This window comes from Pavona decussata, unplaced genomic scaffold, assembly GCF_977016875.1.
Source record: "Pavona decussata unplaced genomic scaffold, jaPavDecu1.1 SCAFFOLD_299, whole genome shotgun sequence".
NCBI classification, from domain to species: Eukaryota; Metazoa; Cnidaria; class Anthozoa; order Scleractinia; family Agariciidae; genus Pavona; species Pavona decussata.
The window spans coordinates 262,012-276,144 of NW_028145696.1; the positions used below are offsets into that span (position 1 = coordinate 262,012).

The 14,133-nt window shown below is 38.2% G+C and overlaps 1 protein-coding gene, 1 long non-coding RNA gene and 1 pseudogene across 2 annotated transcripts in view; 2 read left to right on the forward strand and 1 right to left on the reverse strand.

Moving 5' to 3' along the window:
• The window catches only part of LOC146454870 (uncharacterized), a 234,341-nt gene that overhangs the window by 144,138 nt on the left and 76,070 nt on the right, over window positions 1-14,133 (reverse strand). The window lies entirely within an intron of this gene.
• LOC146454878 (uncharacterized) lies at window positions 2,188-6,368 on the forward strand. The gene is made up of 3 exons (XR_014859161.1): window positions 2,188-2,637; window positions 4,504-4,595; window positions 5,903-6,368. It is a non-coding gene; the product is annotated as an uncharacterized LOC146454878 (long non-coding RNA).
• Window positions 6,217-8,692, forward strand: LOC146454879 (uncharacterized; annotated as a pseudogene).

Sequence of the window (14,133 nt, forward strand, 5' to 3'; positions counted from 1 at the left end):
AGTATTGCATAGTAACCGTCATCAAGGCCAAATCCAGTAAAATCTCCATTTCCATTTAAGGCTTTATACATTTTATGGAATTCATTCTAGAGTGTAAAAAAGGCAGAAAGTAAACCATGTGAATGCAAGCATTATGTCATGAAAAGTTTTGTTTGAAACAGGTATCCACAACAGCAACCAACAGCTCAAAGCCTATTGAGTAATATGATGTAGCTAAATTATCCAGTTGACAAAGCCTGATCAATATACATTTACTGTTAACTAAATTCAAATGCCTTATAGCTTCGACTATTAATAATAAATATTAGCTACCATGTTCTAATGAGAATAGTATTTTCTTTCAATCAAATTGAAGCATACGCTGTATACTGATATAAGATCCTTGCCTTCATTGATTTTTATAACTGTTTACAAGAAAGGAATATTTGCCAACTTGGAAGATAAAATGTTGTGTAGCACAGCAGTGGTTATACATTTACCTGAGAAATCAGACAGATAATTAACGGTACAGTGTAAATCTAGATGTGAAAAAGAACTGCTTAATTTACTACTGAGCACTCCCCAGGAACAAAATGTGAATCACCTGAAGCAAAAAAAAAATTGATTTGGAGGGATTTGAACCCACCAAGATTTTATTTTTTACCTTGTGTGGGCCTATTTCCATACTTGGGCAATCAACTCAGTGGGAAATTAAGTGTTTAGAACTTTTTTTTTCAGGGATAAAATACGGGGTTCTTCTTAAAATTTGTTTCCAAAATGCGCTGGAACAGATCACGAGTTGTTCTTTTCAAGAATTGAGTTGATTTCATTCCTCTTGTCATTCTAGAATTATTTGGCAGCTGATTGAAGGTCTAACTGTATTTCATCATTTTTAACAAAAGATAGCTGTAAATAAATTTGAGTGCTAGCATTTCGAGAGTTTCTCCAAATTCCGGGTGCAAGAAAATCCAAAAGAATGGCTATTGCTTAAAACATCACGTTCAAATCTCTTTACCTTATCAATAATTTTGAAACTGTTGATAAAATTAAACATTTGTTTCCCCTCCCCACTAACACAGCACCACAGTTTCTTTACGGCGGTCTAAAACGCAGGTCACAGGTTGCAGGCACAACCCTAACCCTAACCTTGGGTTAAATTAGGGTTTAGGGTTAGGGTTGTACCTGTAACCTGTTACCTGTGTTTTAGACCCCTCGGTTTCTTTAGAAACTTTCCCCCTAACTTAAGGCGTGTTTGATTAACCTGTTCTCGCCAGATTTTCACTCAGCCCCATACAGAAATAATGTAAGCGATTTGCGACTCAAAGTCTATTCATGCTCGTTCTTTGTATGAGAGGGTTAGTATGACAGTGCTGCATGCATAATAAATGTATGGGGCTGTGCAGAAATCTTTCACAAAATCGCTCTGAAATGAAGCTTATCATGTGTCAGGGAAAGTTTGCAGATACGTCTTCCCAATTTTACTTAGAAAGAGAAATCTAACAGTTTTTCCGCTAATTCTGGAATACGTGTACGGTCAATCAAACGCAACCTTTAATAGTTACCAATTCAAAGTTTACTAATGTTCATGCATAATTATGGAGTCGAATTCAAAACTACATTTCGCTCACCTTCAACATCAATGAGACATCAGCGATTTAAGACATGCGTTTCAGTCAAAATTTAAGTTTACTTTTAGCTTCAGTACTGGTTTTCATACTATAGCAATGGTACATTCAGCCACAAACTTAATAATAAGTGAAAACATTTTTGCATTTTGAATCTTATAAGAGGCAAAATCCTTCTTCGATCGATCCTGATTGCCGTAAGACGAATAAAAATAAAGCAAGATCTCACCCTGCATTTGCTTGGAACCTTTGCGGAATGGCTGGTGTTCCTTTTTCTTTTTCTAGATGCAGCAGCGTTGTTCACCTTTTCACAGAGCTCATCTACTTTGTTGACCAGTTGTTCCAGTCTGCTGTTTACTTCATCTTGCTTATCTGCCCTCTCGGCAACCTGCGCGCGTAAACTTCTAGTTTCTTATATGGTATCTCGCAACAGCAACACTTAACTGTCCGAGAGCGAGACTTCTTGGCCGCGATTGATGGCAGACATGGTTTTCTACTGTAAAACAGCAACAACAGTAGCTAATGCAGCGGAATCTCAAAACTCCCGCCACTTGCGAATGTGACAAACTTTTTGACAAGGGATGCTTTCACAACAAGACCATGTGATCATCTTTCATTTGTGTATCTCATGATGACGAGGTTGTTACCTGGGAAACAGCGCGGTGAAACTCGTTCCCAGTAGTAGTAGTAAAGCGAAAACTGAAAAACCGCGCTAAGAAGAATTCACCGATTCTTGATTTTGCAGTGGTTGTAGCTTCGAATCCGAACATGGGCTATTTCCTTTTCAGTTGAACAGGACAAAATATGCGTGGAGTTTGTGCGGGATCTCAGCGGCGCTCTCAATCGTCTAGGTACAAGGAGAAACTTTTCTGTGAACATTGCTTTATGAAACTTTGTCGAAAAGCCAGTTTTTCATGAACAAGCGATTGTATTTCAACGAAGCTTCTAAAACCTGGGGCGATGGACCAGCCAGATCCCTTTTTATTAGCGTATTCGTCTGAAGATGAAACTATGACTGAACAAAATCCAGAAGGTAAGCATGTCACAAACTTCTTGTTGTTGCTGAGCACTTGAGCTTGATAATTACAATAAATTCACACATCGGTTTGTTATGAAAGAGCGACCTTACATGTAGGTGTGTTACGTACATTTTGGAAAGTACAGGCCTACGTGTTTGCTAACTGATTGATAAATTTAAACTGGCAAAATCTAAAATCTTTAACAAACAAACAAGCAGGTCACTGGTCCAAGGTCACTCTCTGATCAAATCAAGTGCATTATGGGTAACCAGGGTATCTTAATGAGTGACTGTAAAAATAAGCACTTAGTTGGTGCATACATGTTGACAGAATTATCCACTGTTGGCACGGCCGCTTTAAAAATGGCACGGATAGAATCTCATGCAAAAATCTCAGTGATTCTCGCGAGACGAGATTCTGGTATTGAGAAACGCAACTCTTGTCTCGTGAGAAACAAGACAAGACTGGTAACTTACTTTTGAGCGGTACTGTAATGGAAGACAGCTTGTACTCAGGAAAGCAAAACACATATAACTTGTCAATGCAGACATGTTTCTTTTTACCAAAAATAGAATAATCAACAAAAGCTTCTCCAGCCAAAAATTTTCAAATAAACAATACTTATGCTTTTGGACGTAGAACAATGAGCAATTTTATTGCGTACATGCAAACACACACATAATTTACGCAGACGCTATACAAAGCAATTTGCTTGGGCTTAAAGCATGTGAGGCTAATTACAGCAGTTAAAGAATTTTGCCTCAAATGATCAGATCACTTACACTACAGTAAAAAAAGCATATCAACATATTTTGAAACAAAACAGAAAATTTCCATACTGTAGTGTTTTACCAGGTCTTGTAAAATCTGTTTGAATTCCTAGGCTTGATTTCGATTTTTGAGCAGAATTTAGATTCTTTCAAGTCTGAATGCAAAATGGATTTTTGTCGCCCAGAAGACCTCCATGTCCTCTATTTTGGCAGGGATATGTCTTTCCATTCTGAGTTCCACAGATATGTATCTCAATATTATTGTAATTAAATGAAAACATATTTGTTAAAAATTGAGAACTGATCCACAAGGTGTTCCATTTTATAATAAAATCGGTCTTCTGAAACCAAGAGAGAACCAATATCTGTTCTTTTTCTGATGCCAAACACATTCCCAAATTTAGCCACTCTGCAGACTTATGCGCATGGTGACAATGCAATGTGCTTCTGTACCGACTATTAAAACTGCTTTCAAAATTCATCTTATTTTGAAAACACTCATCGTTGTTTTGGGAATTTACTTCTCATAAAAAGTATTAAACCATACAGCAGATAATACCACTTTGAAAACCATTGCCTGTAAAGAAATCACTCTTGGTTTGAGCATATTTCATTGGTCAAAAGCCACGCTGAAGCTCACGTTTGGTTTCTATCCTTCCTGTGGCATCTCATTTGTATCATTCCCTTACAAACATTAACAAGGTGGCATCCACTTGCTATTGCAAATTAAAATTACTTTCTTTTCACTAATCTTAACAAGAAGGCTGGGATTATATTACATTTTGACTAGATAAGAAATGGGGGAGCAGGGATGGCACAGTGGTGAGAGCACTTGCCTCCCACCAATATGAACCTGGTTCGGTTCCCGGACTCGACGTCATGTGGGTTGAGTTTGTTGATGGTTCTCGTCCTTGCTCCAAGGGTTTTTCTCCGGGTTCTCTGATTTTTCTCCCTCCACAAAAACCAACATTTCCAAATTCCAATTCAATCTGGAATCCGAGGGCCACAGGTTTGTCAGTCGTCAGAATGTTAAGTGTCGCCCTCGTTAAACAAATTTGATTTATGTCAAGGTTTAATTTTGCACTCTTTGTTTGACTGGTTTATCTTCAGAGTCTTCCAGTGCTGAGCATTCTGAAAGCAGTTCTGGTGTGCCGGATCACGAAACAAACTCTCCAAACATAGAATCACAAAAATCTGTAGAGGTTAGTGTTATTATTACAAATGTTAATTAAATACTTGTTGACCACCAACTGAAATAGGTAAAAACAAAAAAAGCTTTCTTGAGAGCAGAGTTACATTGTACAAGAGCTAGGTTCCATTGACATCTTAGACAAAAATCAAATATATATGATCAAAATTTATCTTAAAAAGGCTAAAGAAAGGAATGAAAATAATAATTATTATTATAAAGTACATTATGTAACGACCTTGTATAATCTCTTTGGAATAATACATATGTTATTTTACATTTGTAGACTTTTGCTATGAAGCAGAGCTCGAGAAATTTTTATTTTTTTGTAGGTGGGGCGGGAACTAAGTACTAAGTACTAAGGCCCCGTTCAGACAACATGTAGGTGACCATGCCAGGGCCCTGTGCCCAGCCGCTTAATCCTTGGTGCCCAAGGAGCAGTCATATTCTTATTTGTCAATATATTAACAATCTCCATTTTGTTTACTGTCGGGAAGCACGGGGGAAAAGCATGGCAACTGACAGACCAGTACCCATGCTAATTACCTGTGTCATTGTACTACCTGTGCTTGATCATGGTACTGAGATTTTCACTTGCGCACTAAATAAAAGCTATGGTCTGTATGTTGAGACTATTGCCTGTTCCAAAGAATGTAACCTAAACACCTAGTCTGAATGCAGCGAAAGTCTCATGAGGAGCACTGTGATTACTAGACTGGAAAAGAGAACATCGGAAACTCAACTTGAACAATCTTACAGAAAATGTTATTTTCCTGCTCTGATAAAGACATAAATGTTAAGAGAATTCCAAAGCTTAGGGCAAATTATTAATAACATTTGTATATTTCATTCAAATCACTCAAACTTATTGTCTCCTTTTGATTGATTTTTAACAGAAAAAAAAATTACTTATTGCAGTAGTACTACACCAATGCAATGTTATGTAATCGCATGAGGCCGAGTAGAATTAAGGCTTCAATTTCATATGCATTTTCAAAGTTTTTGCAAATTGCCTAGTCGTGCAGCAAATAATTTTTTGCTGTTTCTTGTAAGAAATGAAAGTTTACTTTGAGGAATTTCCTTTGTCGCTGTAGCACTTAAATTCCAAGTATTTTTTTGGCACAATCTGGCTTAAAAAGTCAAACCCCAAAGAACCTGAAAGAAGTCATCGTTGCCGCAGCACAAAATGAAGAAACCAACTAAATGTAGAAATTGGGTGCTCAGATAATCAGTGGCAAGAAAATGCCCTCTGTTTCAACCAATTGGCATTTAGTAGCTTTGCCCTCTATGTAATAAAGACAGTTTTCTTTTTTTCGACAGGATGAGAAAGATGCTCAAAATGTGGATGAGGAAGAATATGCAGAAGATGAAGAGCCTGAATTTGGGATGATTTTCCTGAGGCAATTTTTGATGACTTAGGCAAAGAACAGCCTCTCCCAGAACCACGTGACAAGTCTACAGTCTCCAAGGAAATGACATCCCTGCTCCAGTGGTTCGTTCTTATTATCCTTCTCTGGCAAGCAAATTGTAAAATTAGCAACAATGGGCTTGAATGGCTTCTTCGTTTCCTTTTCCAGTTCTTGCATCTAGTTGGCACAACATGTCATTGTGAATATCTTGTTAAATTCTGCACTATGTTCCCAACTTCCCTTTACGTACTACGACAACCGGTTAACTTAACCGTGATGATTTTGTTAATTACGTGGTGTGTCCCAACTGCTCATCACTGTATGACCCTGGTGACTGCACTCAACGAATTGGAGGAAGGATTGTTGCAAAGTGCTGTACGCACAAAGCTTTAAAGAAGGGCAAGGGAGCAAAGGAATGTGGAGCGAGGCTGGCATAAAGAGTTGTGCTGTCAAACGGAAAGGAATGTTTTTATCCTTTTAAGGTGTACTGTTTTAACAACGTGATAAACCAGCTTTAGACCTTGCTTAAAAGGCCCCACTTTGCCGACAAGTGTGAGCATTGGAGACAGCGAGAAGTTACAAATGGGGTTATCAGTGATATTTATGATGGCAAAGTATGGAAGGATTTTTTAACGTTCAAAGGACAAGACTTCTTAAAATCACCAAGAAGTTTAGCATTTTGCTTAAATGTGGACTGGTTTAAGCCCTATTCAAGACGGAGTGATGTTTCAGTGGGAGTAATTTACTTAGTCCTACTCAACTTACCAAGGGAAGAATGCTTTAAGTGGGAGAATGTAATTCTTGTAGGTGTCATACCAGATATGGAAACTATGCCCAAGACTATAAACCCATTTTTAGAGCCTTTAGTAGATGAGATGCAAGTCCTTTGGAAAGGGATACGGCTCCATTCATGTCTGAGTCACATTCCTCTTGTATTCCGTGGTGCAATTCTTTTGGCAGCATCTGACATTCCAGCTGCTAGGAAACTTTGTGGTTTTAAAGGCCATTCAGCTGGAAGAACTCGCTCCAAATGTTTTAAAAGCTTCCCCGGGTCTGTCAAGACTGGAAGGGATTTCTCTGGATTTGACAGAGAACACTGGCCAAGACGATGTAATGACTTACACCGAAGATATGCACACATGGTGAGGAGGCAGTAAACAAGACAACGCATGAGAAACTTGCAACATGATATGGTTTTATTTTAGTGTGCGTCTTGAACTAGAATATTTTGATGCAGTTCGTTTTACTGTGATTGACCCAATGCACAATCTTTTTCTTGGAACTGCTAACAGACTGTTTCAGCTTTGGGTAGAGAAAGACCTTCTTACAAAAGGCAAGATTAAACTTATTGAAGAGAGGATTAATAAGCTGGATGTAGGAACTGGTTTTGGAACATTACCACATAAGATTGCCTTTAACCACGGGAAATACAAACCTTCACAGTGGAAAAACTGGACAATTATCTACTTAACTAATGCTCTGGTCTGCTACCAAATGAGCATTGAACTGTTGGCATTCCTTCGTAATGGCATGTCGCCTTCTCACTGTTCCAGTTCTTTCACACAATGACCTAAAAAAAGCTGACATGCTTTTGCTTAAGTTTTGCCGTCAGTTTTAGGAACTATATGGAAAGAATGATGTTCGTATAAATATGTTTCTCCATTGCCACTTGAAGGAGTGTACTGAAGACTATGGCCCTGTCTTTAGCTTTTGCTGCTTTGCCTTCGAACGCTACAATGGCATCCTTGGTAGTACTGCCACTAACAACAGGTCAATCGAAATCCAACTCATGAGGAAGTTTCTTTTGGAGCAATTTGTTTTCAATGTTGCCTTACCCGAGGAACACAGTGAAACTTTCACTCCCTTCTTCAATAAGTACCAAACATCACAGATGTCTGTAAGCATACCCATTGGCTCATCAGTGTTGTCTCATATGTCAGCTCATGGACAACTGGGCACCATTGACTGGTCAGACATAAGCTGCCTTAAGCTGCCAAGTTCATATAAATTGATGCTTTTTGATTCCGATGATCACCAGCTCCTAGCAGAAACCTACCAAGCTATGTACCCTGAGAATCACATAGAACAGAGCATGGTCAGTGAAATGTGTAGAAAATATAGTTCTGTCATATTAGCTGGAGAGAAGATTTGTTCTATGTTGCAATGCAGGTCCCTTTGATCAGTAAGGGTGATGGCTTCATGGCCAGATCATGATGGTCAAATTAAACCTACAGCAGCGATAAGACCTGGCTTTGTAAAACTTTTCGTAGTGAGCACCATCCGATTCAAAGAGGATATCTACCGGAAGCATGTTATTTCATGTGTCAACTGGTACAAAGAGGATTTACAGAGAGAACCTTATTGTAGCCCTGTGGAGATCTGGAAATTAAAAACTTTCAATCAACCTGGACCTGCAAACTTTATGCCTGTGCAAAGATGCCATTGTAAGATTGCTGCTGCATATCAGAAAATTAATGGAGTTAAGAAGCAGATAGTGTGTCCAATCCAGCGCACTTTCTGCTAATTCTATATGTACCATGAAGTATTATCAAGAGGAAGATTCTTAAATGTAAGTAAATTATGATGTTGTTACTAGGAAACATTGCTTAACATCATATCTTGGAAATTCAGATTAGCTGTTTGGTCAGGTTTGTTGCATCAGAAAGATTCGAAAGTTTTTTATTCACAATCATATTTGGTCTAGCTACAGGCCATTTGGCTAGATCAAAAAAAAAAAAACTTTTGCATGGACACACTTCGCCTCGGAAAGTAGTTCCCAGTTGTCAATATGCAAAACACGGCGTGTTCAATTATTAGAATTTCCATGATGTGAATAAGCACAATGTATTTCACATTTTCTATTTTGTAGCATTTTTGTCTTTATTAACAGTAATTACTTAGGTCAAAGGCTGGATTCTCTCTGATTTGGAGAAAAAGATGGGTAATCTACCTCCCTTCCTTTGAGTTTAGCCAGTTGAGGGCCAGATGTAGCCTCGTTCCTAGGTCTCTTACTGTCTTTCATCTTGGTCTATCCATTTCGGTTACATCGCAGAAACGAACTAATTTGCAAGGACCTGGGAGAAAGCCACACATCTGCCCGACTAGGCAATGTAAAATGCCGTAGCCGGCCGTGAACAATGGCAAGTTTTGAAAGTTAGATTTGTTTCCCTAGCACGTCTTGCCTAGGTACATGTACTTTAGAAAATGCTACAAAATAGTAAAGTATGACAAAATACTGTCAGCAACAGCAGTTCTGTAGGTAAGAGTCTTCCCCCATGAGACACTTTTTAAGCTGGACCTATTTCAAGAGAATGGAAGAGGCGATATAGGTCTTCTTTGAATGCATCAAAGTGGGCTGATACCAGTTTTTCAAATTGATATCATACCACGATAAGAGTAGCAGCTGTTTACCCATTTTGAGTTACCGTGACCCAGGTCTAAGACTCAAGCTCAGGTTAACGTTATTACTCCTTAAGTACTCTTTAAATAAAACAATACAATTAAGCTCCTGTTAAAGAACAAAAGGTTAATTATTTAATTAGAAAATGATGGCTTGCTTTATACAATTCTTTCTGTAATACTACAGATTGTTAATTGAAAACTGCAACACTCTTGTATGGAGTTACACAACTTAGCTCAAAATAATTATACATATATATGTATGTAATTAGGATCTTATTATTGTGTTTATTTTCAAGACTAGGAAAAATTGTTTTACTTTTAAGGGTGTGGCCTCAAAGGAAGGATTTTTAGGTTTAGAAGTTACAATAGTGCCAAGGACTTTTTGGGATCAGTTTTAAACTTGCTATTTTTCTTGTTATAGGTAGTTTTTTTTTTGTCCTGGCTTGGTTAGACATGTGGATATTTTTGTGTATTCAACTACGTCTTCATTCGCACGTCCATGCCTTTTTCAACCTGAGTTTCAGGCCTTCCTAAGGGGAAAGGGTGGGGGGGGGGGAGGGGGTTGGTATCTCTTTGAGACGCCATTACGTCTCAGTACATTATGTCTAATTGCAAAACTATTACTGTAGACTTAAGGGTGTAGGTTGTTGACTTGACCAGATTTAGGACGGTAAAATTTTACCCTACAAGTTAGGTGTTTTAAAATAAAAGGTTCTTATTGGATTGTAAATAGGCGGCCTTTAGAATCGCATTGTCTCCCTGTGAGTATTAAAAGTTCTACACTGCAGAGTTTATCGTTTTTCCCATTTTTGTATAAAATCCCATTAATTCTTTTTGATTCGCTGAAGATAGCGCTTCCTCACATTTCAGAATGTGAAGAATGTCATGACGGGACCGGCTTCAGTTTTGGAAACAGTTCACAGCGTCTAAAATCAATCTCCTATTGATATTTGTTGGATTCATTTTCCATCCATTTTCTGCCTTTCTGAGAATATTTGCACATTGTTTCGAGTTCTGATTTGAAAATCATGACCAGCTTTATTTCGTTAATTTTTAATGTAACTTAATGCTGAAAACACGCGGTCAAACTCTTCACTGTCTTTGTAACCATTTCAGCGTACCACATCACCGTGCTATCGTGTGTTTTCGTCATCCTAACCCTGTGAAGCTCGGGCGAAGAATTTTGGTTATATTTGTGACGGTTCATAAGATCGTCCCATACTTTGTTCATCCGAGTATTACTCTTGCTCCAGAGGCCCGTTGACTTTAAAATCAAAAAGATCAAATAACTCCATTCGGTGCCCGAATCCAAATGTGAATTCTGTTGCGGCGATACAAAAAGTTTCAAGTATTCACAATATAAAGAGTACTCTTGGCAATGGGACTATGGGACGGGCAAGCAGTAGAAAGTCCTGATTGTGTTTAAAAATGGAGCCAATCAAGAGTCTTAATCTGATCGTTAAGTCCCTTTATTAACGACTTAAACCTCATCTTTACTTTACGTTACTTCATAAACATTAAACTTTACGAGACTACGTAAAGTCGCGTAAAGTTTATGTACAGCTTTGCGCAAATTTACGGTCTCTTCAAAGTTTTGTAAATTTGCTATTTCGTCATTGTTCTATTTGTCCGAAAGTTAACGTTTAATCTTCTAAAAATCGCTAAAATTTCCAAACACTGTTAAATACAAGCACTAAATCCAAAAACGCACGGTAAAATAATGTCTCGTTTCAAAGAAGAATGGGTGACGTAGCGCAGTTCTAAGTATATCACAGTTACATCGAGTGACTGCAAAGGCTTACCGATAGAGACGACTTCGCCAAAAATTTCTCAGTCTGCAATTCTCCTTCGATTTGGAAGACTATCTAGTAACTGGACTAGTATTTGTCGCCATTTGTATTTAAGAAATTAAAATCGAAATAAGCCCTGGAAAAGTCCATCGGTCTAAGAGAAGCTAAGAGAGTCCACAAGAGATCTTCACCTAATCTTTGCTTCGCAAATGATATAAAGAGTATAATCTTAGGCAATTCTACTTTACGGGCCCTTGATCACGTTTACATAGGAATTAAACCTTAGGTTTACTTCGGCTTTACGGCACGTTAAGTAGGACGTCGTAAAGGCTGCACTTTACTTTACCTTTACGACTCCTTAACAGAGTTTTACGGACTTACGCTTTACGCAACTTAACGAGAATGCGTAAAGTTGCGTAAAGTTCGGTTTACAGCTTTACGTAACTTTACGGCGTTTACTAAAGTTTGGTAAATCTGTCTTTTCGTGCTATTTGTTTGTATTGTACTGTTTTTTTTTTTTTTTTTTTTTTTTTAATAATTGTTGCTTAATTATTTCTAGAAAATGTGTGGTTACCCCCAATTTTCGTTTTTGATTTCAACACTGAGTTCTTACTAAGATCTGCTTTCCCAGCATAGTAATAAACAGAACAAAAATACTTCTTTATTAGTAGGCACCGTCCTTAAGTAAATTAAAAAGAAGTTGTTCTAAAAAAGACCAAATGTTGAATGCAATTTCTATTATGACATAAAATACAATTTTAAGGAATTTTCATATTTTCAGTGACACTCTTTTTATGTCTCAAAGATAATTCTAGCAGGTATTAGTCTGAAATGTCAGCCGTCTCCTCCCCCTAACCCACAGGGGGCGCGGGTTAGGGGGAGGAGACGGCTGACATTTTAGACTAAGCAGGTATTAGATTTAAAGGGATGACAGTGCACATGTAAATTATTTGTGTTGCCCTATTCCACTTTCAAGTAGGTAATTTCCCAAATACCGCCACCACCCCCCTTCCGCCTCCCCCCCCCCCCCTTCCCCCCCAAAAAAACAATCAGAAAATCAATGTTGCAAAACAACTGCATATTAAACATTGTTAATAATTAATAATACTCATAGGCAAATAATTATTTTTAGACCTGTTCCCAGGTATGCTAAGTGCCATGTTTCCAAATGTACCTATGGTTGCACTGACAGTAACAGCAACAGAGAAAACAAGAGATATACTTTCAAATTCCTTAGGGATGGTGGATCCTGTCATCTGCATATCATTGCAGTAAACTCAAAGAGAAAGAACACATTTTACACTGCTGCTGGATATCGACATGATGAAATAGAGCCTCTCTTGCCGCCTTACATCGTAAAGCTAAAGGAACTGAGAGAGAAGGTGTCCCTTACTGTACTTTATTCCAAGTTAGAAATTTGTGGGGAATGCTTAAGCCATTTGTGATCATCACTTGGGCGTGAAGCACTTTGCACCAATATGCTCGGGAAATTTAGCCATTCAATGGCGTAATACTGAGAACTCTTTCACTTTAGTCCCAGTCAACGAAAGCTCCTGCGAAGATAGACTCTTTTTCATTTAAGACTGCAATTCGTAAATGTTTTATCTTTTGAAGACGAGATTGACAGAGTTAAGTTCTTTTAGGGAAATTATCAGCGAGCAAAACATCCATTCCCGATAAAAACTCTAAAGACTTTTGCCAACTCCACAAAGTGTTTGTTTCACAAAACTAATGACAGAGTGGTTTCTAATTAAAACCGTTTGATTATAACAACTACACATGTTAAAAAAAATTACTAACGGTTTTTTCGGAGAATCTTTAGCGATTTTTTAGCGTCGGCCATCGTGGTGTATTTATTTTATTTTTTTTCGCGCCAGGCCGCCAGTCGCCCATCCCAAGCTCTGCCGCTAACATTTTCACTTCCGTTTTAGATTTCTTTTGTTACGAGTCTAGCTAATCAAATCCTGTGTCCCCAGAACCTCCTTACCCTCGTGCTAAGGCCCCGCCGGCTAAGAGGGACAGGAGGCTCTGGGGACTAGAATGTAGAGAATACAAAAAAAAGAAAAACAAAAAAAAAAAACAAAGAAACACTGAACAACATTAATACCAAACAACTTGTAAATGAGACAAGAAATGTTTACAGTGTAATACTAAATCTTTCCAATAGTTTGGTCAGTAGTGAGTTAACACTGGTGTTTTCAAATATCAGTTCCTATCTTTCCTCGTTCAAGAGCCTAACACGCAGGCTACTCCTAACGGTACAGGATTTCACCAACTGTTACATTTTACAAAGAACTCACGCCAGCTGGATGGAAAGAATTGCCACGAAGGACGTTCATACATTGTAAAGGATACTTATTAGCCAGTCACAGTTCAAAAGGTCAATTTCTCAAAACCTTCTTTATGTATAACACGTTCGAATGTTCCGGGAATTCTAAGATTGCCGAGGTCTTTCAACTTTAAAAGGCCGGTTCACATGATACCAGATGTATCCCAGCGTAAATAGTTGGTGTATTTTGGCAGCCGATATATTTTAACTTTAATTGATATAAGGGCGGTTTGTACGAAAGAGTCCGCTCGACTTGACAAGAAAGCTGGGGCTCTGCAACATATTTCCTGAATCAGGACTCGTTTCGCTCTAACTCGTGTGTCAAAATACAGAGAATATTCGTCTTCCGATACTGCCGGACCGCAAAATTCGCCAACAGGTAGTAGCGCGCAACCCAGTCCTTACGGACTGCATTAAATTGCAGCTCATCAGCAAAACAAACATCCCTCTGTTAATCTAAATGCTGTGATGGAACTCTCGTTTCCCCTTTGGTTACAAATTTATCATCCAAATGCTGTTTGCGTGTACACTGCGGGAAGGCTCATAAATTCCGCCTCAAACCTAAGCAAAGATCTTTCAATTGCTTTCACAGCTCAATAGATTTCCACTGTTTTTTCTAGA